Source organism: Rhinolophus sinicus, chromosome 2 (assembly GCF_057876585.1).
Source record: "Rhinolophus sinicus isolate RSI-liver-muscle chromosome 2, RSI-T2T, whole genome shotgun sequence".
NCBI lineage: Eukaryota > Metazoa > Chordata > Mammalia > Chiroptera > Rhinolophidae > Rhinolophus > Rhinolophus sinicus.
The window spans coordinates 177522940-177535502 of record NC_142502.1 but is presented as its reverse complement, the minus strand read 5'-3'; the positions used below and the strand labels follow the sequence as shown (position 1 = coordinate 177535502).

At 38.0% G+C, this 12563-nt stretch overlaps 1 long non-coding RNA gene across 2 annotated transcripts in view; it reads left to right on the top strand.

Annotated features, from left to right (window-relative positions):
• The window catches only part of LOC109461063 (uncharacterized), a 90114-nt gene that overhangs the window by 29249 nt on the left and 48302 nt on the right, over nucleotides 1–12563 (top strand). For both annotated transcript variants that reach the window (XR_016020499.1, XR_012496268.2), the window contains exons 3-4: nucleotides 7908–9503; nucleotides 11741–11834. This is a non-coding gene — a long non-coding RNA (uncharacterized LOC109461063). The remainder of the gene's footprint in view (nucleotides 1–7907; nucleotides 9504–11740; nucleotides 11835–12563) is intronic.

Sequence of the window (12563 nt, the reverse complement as noted above, 5' to 3'; positions counted from 1 at the left end):
TAAAGTGAGGATAATTAAGACTGAACAGGCACTGAATAATTGTTGAATGAATGAATGAATGAATGAATAGTATATGGATGAAAAAAATCAAACTGTGACTATATGCTATACACATGTATTTTGTATATATACGTGCATGTATTTTTTAATATGTGCTCATACAAGGCTCTTTTCCTAGATTACTTAGGAGGGGGACAGGTGACAATAACACAGTCCTGTTGGCACTTGGAAAAGAGGACAGATGGAGAGAGGAGTTGAAGGGAGAAAAGGGAAGGTAAGAATGAGAAAAAAGAATGAGAGGGAAACATGCGGCTGGAAGAGTAGGAAGAAGGCCAGCAACGCTGAATGTTGATCACTATCTTTGTTAGTTCTAGAATTATCTTTATCATACCTGTTACTCTGTATACTTTGTAGGACTCAAAGTACATGTTTCATATGATAGAAAGTTTCCTGTTTACAAATTTCTCTGGAACCAGTTTTAAAAGGTGTTTAACTATCTCAGTATGTTTCTTGTAGCTGATATATCTTTGAGCTGAGGTAAGCAAGGGGAGGAAGCAGTGTCATGGAGGCTTCCTCCGTCCAGTTTATGTGGAAGAACTAATACAGGAATGTTCCCTTAATATTAAATCAAACAGAACCCTCTCAGTAGGAGGAAAATAGGTCATGTCGCAATGACAAGACTCACCTTTCAATCCCATGTTTGATAAGGTTTGGGGAAAAGAATAGCAGTCTGTCCAAAAGTCAGGTCAAAAACCTCTCCACACGCTGATTTCCCAATCCAGGACCTGTAATATCAAGTGAAACAAAGGCCCTTGCCCCAAATGAAGTCATAGCAAATAGCTCTTTGTGCTCTCCTGGAAATTGTGTTCTCTCACAACATCCGTCTGCATCATTTGTATTGAGACAAGAGTTTAATATTTCAAATGAAGTGTGTGGCCACAGATGAGGCCAGTGGTTCTGAGGACAGAGAAGGCTGGTGCTACCTTTGTGCACGAGACAAACATTAAGATCAAGAGCACAGCTACGGTAGCCAGACTGCCTGGATCTGACATTGGTTCTACCACCAGCTATGCAGATTACGTAGGTTTTCTATGCCTTACCTGGGCAAGTGAAATAAAATAGTTTTATCTTATAGAAATGAATCCGTCACTACAGGTGATGCATTGAAAGCAGTGCTTGAATGTAGCAGGCATTCAGTAAGTCCGAGGCATCAACAGGATATAAGAAAAGAAATATTCATTTGCTAAATTCGAAGTTTGTTTTGGTAGTTTTTATTCCCTTCATTTTAATAAGTACCAGTGGTTTCAAGAATCCTGGAATGATAGAACTGAAAGGAATGTTTATTTTACAGATATGCAAAAAGGCCAGAGAGCTGAGCTTTCTAAGGCCACACAGCTATTTGATGGGAGATTCAAAACCAGACTTCCTGGTTCTAGACCATTCTCCACGGTGCCACACTTCTTCCCTGGGAAGGATGTCCAGGACCAAGAAAGTCCCATCAGGGCAATAATGACAACCAGAGCCTTTGTCCCTCCGAAGACAGTTTGAAACTGGTTCACACATTCATTCTTTCCTTCATTCATTCACTCACCTGGCACTGAGTTAGTCTATCCATGAAGGAACAGAAAAGTAAAACACAGGCCTTGTTCTTAAAGGATTTCAGTTGAAACCGGAGCAGTAAGACAGGCAGAAACAAAATGATACAATAATATAATCATTTATATACTGTGAAAAGTATTGGCGAGGTTAGGCATCTTTCTCTATGTAACCAATCAGAAGTCCAGTAAAGGAGCTTATGATAAGATTAGTAAATTTATGAATGACTAAAATAAATGAAGCTATGCAGGTCTGCTGTGAGTTGGGCTATGTTTAATGTCTGCTGTAGTTGTAGGTGCCAGAGGCTTCAGATTTCTATAGTGTCTTTGTTTTGTCGCCTCTGTTGTCTTTGGGATTTCCTAAGAACTCTTCTTCAGAGTCTGTGTTTTGTAGCTCTTTCTGCTGTAATCCACTGTTATATTAGACCCCTGTTGGTGTGGTGTTGGGGAGGGTAAGTGTTCTATAATTTTATGGTTAAATCCTAGTGGTTTAGCATGCCTGGGTCCCTGGGATGTGACTTTCCCAAGTGGTTCTTAGATCCATCCCCACTTAGGTAAGACAGGAAAGGCAGAGGAGGCTGGAGGAGGGCAAGGTACGTCTCCCAGGTGGTATAAGGCTCTGGTCGTCTTTTTCCTGAAGAGTGGGGCTTTGTTATGGAGAATGCTCTGGATTTATTTCCTGCTTGCTACTGAAGACTATATATATACAGACGTAAATCTAGATTTCTATCAGATCTTTCCAAGGAAAAGTATACATATTTTTCATAATTGTGTGTAATTTGATATGAATGTGTACATTCACTTTTTTTTTTAATAACTGAAATGCTATTTACAGTAAAATGAAGAGATCTTCAATGCGCAGTTTGGTGAGTTTCAAAAAAATGCATAATCTTTCACCTCTGTCAAGCTAAAGAATATTTCTATTACTCCAGAAAGTTTCCTCTTGACCCTTTCCACTCAATTCCTGCCTTACTTTAGGCAACTACTTTTCTGACTTCTGTCATCATAGATTGGTTTTGCCTGTTTTAGAACTTCATATTAGTGGAAACACAGTGAGTACTCTTTGGTGTCTGACTTCTTTTGCTTAGCATAATAGGATTCAAAGTTAGATTTGGGGATTAAAGTAAGTCATTGTAATAGAAAAATCTCATTATTACTAAGGTAGACCAGAAAGAAGGGCCATGTGTAAAAGATCCCTGGTGTGTTTCTACCTCCTGGATTCTTGGCCAAGAAAGCAGAAGACAAATTTTAGTTAAGCGTTACAGGAACTATCCTCTGGCCAAAGCCCACTTGTCTTTGTTCCTCCATCACTCCCACTCCCTCCTGAACTCTCGATTGTCTCTGGAATGGATAAGTGAGGCAATGATTGATTTCCGTAACTCTGAGAGGGGTAGTAAACCTGCTATGCTTGGTAGGATGCTCCTGTTCCTGCTCAGGGCTTACAAAGAAAATCCTGGAATATATTCTCCAGCTTAAAAATGAAATCCTCGCTTAAACATGAAATCCTGGAATAGATTTCTTAATACCTGTTTCAATAGAAACCATTCTGAACAAGTATCTTTTCCTTCCTTAAAACTGTGCTTATGCATGTGGCAGTGCCACAGGCTGGCTGTTTGTGTCCCCTCCAAATTCACATATTGAAGCCCCAATCCCCAGTGTGATGGTATTTGGAGGAGGGGCTTTGAGAGGTGATTAGGTTTAGATGAGATCATGAGGGTAGGGCCTCGCATAAGAAGAGTTACCAAAGAGCTCCCTTGCGTGTGTGCGTGCATGCGGCCCTCTCTCTCTGGGTGTATAGAGAAGAGGTATGTGAGTATGCAGTGAGAGGTAAGCTACCTTCACGCCAAGAGAAGAGGCCTTAGAATGAAACCACCTTGCTGCCATCTCGATCTTGGACTTCCTAGCCTCCAGCACTGTGAGAAATAAACTTCTCTTTAAGTCATCTGGTCTATGGTATTTTGTTCCGGCAGCCTGAGCTGATTAACAGGAGGTAATGTTTTTAAGTAGCAACTATGTGCTAGGTACTGTGTCACATTTAATTTTTGAAATGAAACTAGGAGATAGGTATTAGTATTGCCAGGGAGGAGAATAAAGCTCAGCATCACACAGTAAGTGATAGAAGATATTATCAAACTTCCTTCCACTCCAAAAAAGCTGCAAACAATATATTCTCACTAATAATTCGCATACACTTACCAACCTTGACAAGTAACCTCCCAACCCTTTTTAAAATCCTGATAAGTCTGTCTTACTGTAAGGTCTTGAAAGATCAAGACCTTGCTTTTTTTTTTTGGGGTGGGGGGTAATCTTTGAAAATGGGGACAGCTTCTGAAACTGGGTAAAATATTGGCTTTGATACTTCTATATTAGCATATTTACATCTATAATAGTTTTTAATGGTTACATACATGTGCTTCTTATATGTATCATATTTATTGAACCAACCTCCAAGTTCTTTGCTATTAAAACAAACAAGCAAAATCAATGATGCTGCCATAAACAGCCGGTACACTTATCTTTGTGGCAACATGTGAATCAATTGGTAGGATATATTCTCAGAAGTAGAATTGATGGTTCATAAGGAATATCAATTTTGTCTCTTTCTTAGTCTTCCCTACTGAAAATCCTTCCATGTTTTCTTCTACTGCCTATATGATTTCAACTATTTTTGGACACTTAATTCTTGGAACTTTCTGTAATGTATTTTAGCATAAAGCATAGGGAAAGTTTCAACTTTAATATTTTCTTGCTAACATCGTTATTGATTTGAAAGCTGCTCTTATTGATTTGAAAGCTGCTCTTATTGTATACAAAATCTTCATATGTACTGGTCTCTTTCCAGACTATTCATTCTATTTCATCGATCTATTTCTCTATTCACCCACTAACTTGAAATGGTTGAACTTCCCCACAGCAAAGCACTACAATCAAAGGCTCTGGAATCAGCTTGCCTGAAATCAAATCTTGTCTCTACCATTTACTATGAGTGTGACCTTGGGCTAGTCACTAAAGCATCTTTATTTGTTAGTTTCCTCATCTCTAAAATTATAAATATTTTCTTCCCCAAATCTAAACATGGAGATGGACAGAGGGAAGAAGGGGATTGAAGGATCTTAGAGCGATCCACAGAAAGTAACACAAAACCCATGACGATTCTTGGGAAAACAGGAAGGCACACACAGGTACTGGTGACTTGGAAAGAGAAAGCATCAAGAACAACATTTACAAGAGAGCTGGAGGGAGGGATAGAGTGCTACCCTGTTTTATTGCTCACATTGTTCTGGGTAGGGGGTCCTGAACTTAGAGGTGAGATTAAGGGAGCTGAGGTTGGTTTGAAACTGAATGATGTGTCCCTAATACACTGTACATTTTGGCTGAAGTCCGCCAGCGAGGTGAGGAACTTAGGGTACTCAGGGTGCCACAAAATTAGGGGCTTCTATTCACAGAATGAATAGAAATACAACAGAAGAAATATGCACTAACGATGAAGCTGGGATGCCCTGTATCATATTTTCCCTATTGTTTTCCCAAATGAGGAAAGTCGTAGCTTCAGCCTGAGGCAATGGGATAATATCATAGTGCTGAAAGCTGTCCTGGATGGATAGACTCCAATAAGACTGGTGAAATATCAAGGTTGCACAGCTGGGAAGTGGCCAAGCACGTATTTAAATTTGATCTCTCTCTCTCTCTCTCTCTCTCTCTCTCTCTCTCTCTCTCTCTCTCTCGCTCTCTCAGCTTTATTGAGTTATAATTGACAAATAAAATTGTATATCATGATGACTTGATATACATATACATTGTGAAACAATGCCCATCTAGTTAACATATATCTCTATCTCTGTCTCTATCTACAAGTATATGTATATTTGGTGAGAATATTTAAATTCTATCTTAGCAAATTTCAATTATACAAGAAAGTTATTAACTATAGTCCCCATGTTATACATTAGATCCTTAGACCTTCTTCATCTTATAGTTGAAAGTCTGTATGCTTTTACCAACTACATCCCCCTGTTACCCCTCCTTCTAGTCCCAGGGTACCACTTTTCTACGCTCTGTTCCTATGAGTTTGACTCTCCCTATTTTTTAGATTCCACATGTAAGTAATACTATATGGTACTTGTTTTTCTCTGTCTACATTATGTCATTTAGCATTATACCCTCAAGTTCCAGCTATGTTGTCGCAAATGGAAGGATTTCCTTTTTTCTCATGGCTGAATAATATTCCATTATACATTTTATATATATCAAAACTTCTTGGTCCATTCATCCATTGACAGACATTTATGTTGTTTCTATATCTTTGCTATTGTGAACAGTGCTGCAGTGAACATAGGAGTGCAGATATCTTTTTGATATTCTGTTTTTGTTTTCTTTGGATAAATACCCAGAAATAGAACTGCTGGATCATTTGGTAGTGCTATTTTAAAATTTTTAGGGAACCTCCATACTGAGTTTTTATAGAGGCTGTGCCAATTAACATTACCACCATCAGTCCACAAGGGTTCCTTTTTTTCCCACATCCTCACCAACACTTATCTTTTGTCATTTTGACGATAAGAATTCTGACAATGAAGTGATACTTCATTGTGTTTTTGTTTGCATTTCCCTGATGATTAGTGATGTTGAGCACCTTTTTATGTGCCTATTGGCCATTTGTATGTTTTCTTTGGTAACATGTCTGTTCAGGTCCTCTGCCCATTTTAAAACATATTTTTTCGCTATTGAGTTGTGAGTTTTATACATTTTGGATATTAACCCTTCCCAGATACATGGTTTGCAAATATTTCCTCTCATTCTATACGTTGCCTTTTGATTTTGTTGATTGCTTCCTTTGCTGTGCAGAAGATTTTTAGTTTGAGATATTCCCCCACGTTTATTTTTGTTTTTGTTTCCTTTGCTTTTGGTGTCAAATCCAAAAGTTCATTGCCAAGATTGACGTCAAAGAGCTTACCCCCATATTTTCTTCTAGGAGTTTTATGGTTTCAGATCCCTTCTCCTTCTTCTTCTTCTTCTCCTCCTCCTCCTCCTCCTCCTCCTCCTCCTCCTCCTCCTCCTCCTCCTCCTCCTTCTTCTTCTTCTTCTTCTTCTTCTTTTCTTCTTCTTTTTAAATTGGGGAATGTTGGGGAACAGTGTGCTTTTCCAGGATGTCAAGTTGTTGTTTTCTCAATCTAGTTGTGGAGGGCACAGCTCACTAAACCATGTGGGAATTGAACCGGCAACCTTGTTGTTAAGAGCTCGCACTAACCAAATGAGCCATCTGGCCGCCCCAGTTTCAGGTCTTATATTTAAGTCTTTAATTCATTTTGAGTTGATTTTTGTGTATAAGGTATGGATACAGTTTCATTCTTTTGTATATGGTTGTCCTGTTTTCTCTGTGCCATTTACTAAAGATACTATCCTTTCCCTATTGTATGTTCTTGGCTCCTTTGTTGTAAATTAATTGACCATGTATTCATGGGTTTATTTCTGGGTTCTCTAGTCTCTTCTGTTGATCTATGTGTGTGTGTAGGTTTATGCCATAGCGTTTTGATTACTATAGCTTTGTAATATAGTTTGAAATCAGGAAGTGTGATGCTGAACCTGGTCTCTCTGATTAAAAAAACTGTGTTCTTCCTACTATGTAGTTTTTCTCCGTTTGGGAAAATTCTTCAGTAATGACAACAATGACATTGTTTTTCTTATCCTTAAATATAGAACACTTTTAGACCCTAAAGTAGTTTTTTGAGTAATAATGATTATAATGATAATCAGAACATAAAAATCTAAAAATATTTCCTCAAAAATACAGAATGTTAAGCGAGAAAGATAATTAGTTGCTTGACAATTTCACTTATTCTGGATAAATATGCTTTCCTGACAAGTGAGTCAAAAGTTTGGTAACCTAATTATAGACTTTCTGAGGAGTGTCTTTCTGAGGCGGCCAGATGGCTCAGTTGGTTAGAGTGTGAGCTCTTAACAACAAGGTTGCCAGTGTTTGTGTGTGTGTGTCTGTGTGTGTGTGGTGGCCAGTGGACAACATTTCTCTGATAGAACACATAACTCAAAGACAGCCAGAACGTTTGTATTGTCTAGTGTATTAAGCATTGTTTAGTCAAAATCTTTTTGTTTGAAAGCATGAGCAATAATTTAACTTTAAAAGAAGAAGTTCATGGAAGAATATAGGGTATTATATGAGTTCCAGGGCAAATTTAAACAATTAGTCCTTAGGAACATAGGGATCTCAACAGCAAGAGTCCACAGACTTCCTTCCTGGGTAGCATTCTACCATCAATACAACTCAACTAAAAATTTCTAATCTGTATTTCTCAGATTACCAAGAGGGAGAATAAGATTGGACTAGCTTGGATCAGACATCTACCGCTGAACTCTATCTATGGAAAGGAAGAGGAATATGATCTGCACTATATCTCTACACTTCACCCTCTACTTCCAGATGTTCATTTCAGTTGCAGACACCAGAGCTCTTGGAAATCACGCAGTTCAGCTCCATTTTTCAGATGATGAAACACAAGGGAAGTTAAGCCACACAGTTAGTAGCAGAAGCAAGGCTACTATAGTATAAATCAAGAGACGCTAAGCCATATTTCCACTTCTGTCCTTTTCCCCTCCATTTTCTTGGATACCACTTTTGTCTTGGCTTTTGTTACTCAGATCCAATGGAATAATCTCTTAACTGGCCTTACACATCTCCTCAGCCTGATTGAGCCTCAATCACCACAAGACATCTCCCCAAAATATTGTGATTGTGCCATCCTTTTAATTCCAGTGAAAATCTCCAGTGGTTACCCATTGTCCATAGGCCAGATTTCTCATTTCAAATGATAGCTTCTGCACCTGGGAAGGGTTCATAAAAATTGGAGGGATTCTTGGGACCTCATTTCTCTGAAAATAAGATTGAGAGATTAATTAAACACCAAATGATCTGTAAGGTCCCATGCAAGCTAAAGTTTTCAAGATTCTATACCCATTTGGCTTAAAGTTATCTTCCAAGTCTCATATTCTCTAACCCCGTGATATAAACCCATTTTAATTCTTTCATATGTTTATATATTTTTGACATTAGAAATACATTTTAACGTCACTTCAGAAAACATAAAGTTCAATATTTAAGAGCTCAGGAGCAATGAAGCTTTTTTCCCATCTTCAAGCAAATTTATTAATTCAGCTCTTCATGTTCTGTAAATTGTCATTGATTTGATAATTTGCTGAAAACATTTATATGCAAATATTCCACTAAAATATAAAATGTACAGACACAAAAAGTTTATTCAGCCATATATGTAATTTTAGAATACAGTACTCTGAATACAAACAAATGAATATGACAAGAATATAATAAAAAAGCACTTATGCTGGAGGAGTTTGATTATATATACCCCTAGAGATAAAATTTCATTAGAATCAGCTTCTTTCCATCCTCTTTTATTTCAAAGACCTTTCATACAGTACATTGGTTTTATGTTGAGAGTTTATCACTAAACTTTTCTACAGTCTTAATTACTTTATTATTTCTTTTTCAAAAAGATTTAAAATCCTGAAATAAAACCAATTATTGCCAAGCTTTACAAAAATATGCATCAAATTCTAAACTCACCTGGACTCTTCTGAATGGGTTTACCCTAGATAGCTGCTTTCTGTATAGCTCTTTTTTTTAACACCAACCATTTTATTCACTTTGTCATTCCAGAGGAAATCCATCTATACTGAGAATATCCTTTCCAGATAATAATGACCATGATAGTATTTTTCTTATGATTAAAGATTATCCCTAACCTTTCCCTTTCTTTCAGAATTATTTATTGAGCAGACATTGAACAAATTGCTGGTGACACTAGTGTACTGACTCTGGGAAGGACCTAAATACAAGGGGACGTGCTCAGGGCACATTTGGGATGGTGGAAACAGGTATTTGAGCTCTCCTGACCTGGCGACAAAAAGGTGTTGCAAATACATTATAACTGATGTGTCTTCACATTTTTCCATTTTTGCTCAACACGTAGCCTTCAAACTAATGCTAACATCTCCCACTATGTCCTTTATTCATTACCAGATGTTCATTCTCTTTTAATCCTCAAAGACAAACCAAAACAAACCTGCAAAATCAATGGGCTAGCAGTACCCTTCCCATCTGGCAGGTGGAGACTTCTATGCCCTATAAGGCTAAGTGATTGCCTGGCCCCTAGAATACGTATGTGGCTGGTTGAAGTGAGGATATATTTGTCTTCTAACTCCTAGTATAGGCTCCTTTCATTTTCTTATATAATTTCCTCACAAAACAGAAGAGGACAGTGTTTCTGAGTAGGAATGGAAATACGATGAAAAGAAATACATCTGCAAAGAAACCTATCAGCTCCCTCCAAATAAATAAATAAATAAATAAATAAATAAATAAATAAATAAATAACATCTAGATCCTACAAGGCTGGCAAGTTTTCACACGAGTCGGGTAGCTGGAGCACAGAGAACTGACTCTTTCTCACCCCCGAATTCTACTTTCCCACAAGGGGTGTCCCACAAGGTCCTGTTACACTGGCCTGAGCAGGTATCCAGGTTGCTCTCTTACTTCCCCATAGCACAGCTGAGAAATGTGTTTTTTATTTCTTTTTAAACAGTAACTGATTTATTTAGGTTTTCTTGTCCATCTTAAGTCAGATTTAATCATTTGTGTTATAGGAAATATATCCATTTCATCTAGGTTTTCAAGTGGATTAGTATAAAGTTGTATACTATTCTAATTTTCTTTCAACTTTCATATATGTATATCTGTTTGAGTAAAAATTACTCATTGTTAATTTTTTGTGTGCCTCCTCTTTTTTCCTTAATTTATCTCACCAAAGGTTTTATTTCATTCAGTTAACAACAAAAACACAAAAGGGGTGGTTGTTTGGGGGGTTCATAAATACAATCTATTTAATAAATACTGTTATGCACTCTGCGCCATACACTGATCTAGGTTAAATGCTGTTGACATATGACCCAATTTATACCTATTGTCAGGTGTAATAATTATTCAAATTCACAAGGTAGGAAGTAACAGAACTGGGATTTGAATCCACTTCTGTGTGTCACTACAGTCTGTGCTCTTTGTATTGTATCACTCAGCCGGATGCCACCATCCTTTATAAAATCCACCACTATAACCTCTTCCTGCCGTCACTACACCAGACCTTCATCTTTTTTGGTGCACTGGAAAGATTATACTAATAGCAACAATGTAGTACCTCTGTACTGGGGTTAAACTATTAAGCATCTGATGACATTAAATGATATACTGCTGCTTATTTCAGTTTACCCCAGAAAATTTGTCCATCAGTATCCAGCCTTTGGGTTTCTCTCAGTTCCCAGCTGCAAGTAGGTGTTTCAGACGGTCTGTCTCCAGCTTTCTGGGAAGCTCTTGGCATAAAGATGTTACACAATTAAACTGCCAATAAATCAATATCACTTGGGATTCCTGGGGTTCAGATTGGAGTGAGAGGACAATGGGTGCTTTCCAACCTGGGGACAAGAGAGGTAGTTTCTGGGAAGCTGCCTCCTAGGCCCGAAAATAATTGAGGTTTTGATTGTGTCTATTTGAAAAACTATGCGCAGTCTAGGTCTGCATGTCCATGAAGCCAACCTTCTCTGGTCCCTTCAATCCAGGATACTCAGCACCTGAACATGGGTGTACAAATGTTTGTTTGAATTCTTGCTCTCAATTCTTTTGCATATATACCAGTAGTGGAATTGTTGAAACATATGCTAATTTTGTGGAACAGTTATACTGTTTCCCACAGGGCTGCACCATTTTATATTCCCATCAGCAATGCGCAAGAGTTCCAGTTTCTCCACATTCTCCCTACACTTGTTATTTTACCATCATTTTTCTGACTTAATCCTCATAACAAATGAATATTACTTTATCTGTATTGTAGTACACAGTGAATTTTTTTGCATAATTACCTCTTTTAACCTTTATAATAATCTTTGGTTTAAGTATAATGTTTATGTTACAAAAGAACAAATGGAAGTTTAGAGATGTTACATCACTTTCCCAAGGTCACAGAGCTAATACGTGGAAAATTCAAATAGATAACTTTACTCCTGATTCTTTTTATTATTTGGAGAATTAAACAGTCTATGTTCTTTGTGACTGTCCCCTGCAGGCTCTGTTCACTCTGAATCATAGCAAAAGGCAAGTCTACACACTGAGGAAAGACTCCAGAAAAGGAGACCTGCTGCTCTCCCATATCTCCTAAGGTATCAGAGACAATATAAATGGCTTAAATAAGGAACAGGGAGGATTCAGGTTAGATATTAACTGGCCCTCTGATGTTGGTATGACATTGGAAGAGATTACCAAAGGATACTTGGAGATAATTCAAGTCCTGAGAAAATACTGTATGTTGAATGTCATCCCGGTACATGTCTGGGGGTGTAGGAAGTAATTCAGTGAATCCCTGTTAATTATTTGAAAGCAGAGAATAAACTGAATGATTTCACGGTTTCTTTGAATTCTCTAATTCTGTAACAAAGGGTCTACCGAATGGATTTGTACTAGTCAAGAGAGTTGTTCCTTGGTGTTTGGGGATGGATATTGTTTTCTTGACCCCTTTCTCCTTGATCTGTGGAGAATGCAGATTCTTTGAATCAATTCCATTTCATACCCTCAGGGGACAGGTCAGAGATGACCCAGCTCACATGTGGTCCTGAGCCACATCTTGGGCAGTTAGCTGTCTGTACTGCTGTTGATTTGGTTTCACTCTGCTCCCCAGGGAGACTTGAAGGCATCGCAAACCTGGCCTGAGATTAAAGGGGACAATTTCAATGTCCAAATTTATGAGTTTTCGGTGCTGGAGCATAAAGAAGGGACAATGTAGCTGGTTTCAGACAGTAAGCCTGAGAGAAAGGTAGCTAGTGGGAAAATAAAATGACCTGGGCATTTATCTAGCTGCTGCCCCCAATGAGCTACCTGCCTTACAGCAGCCA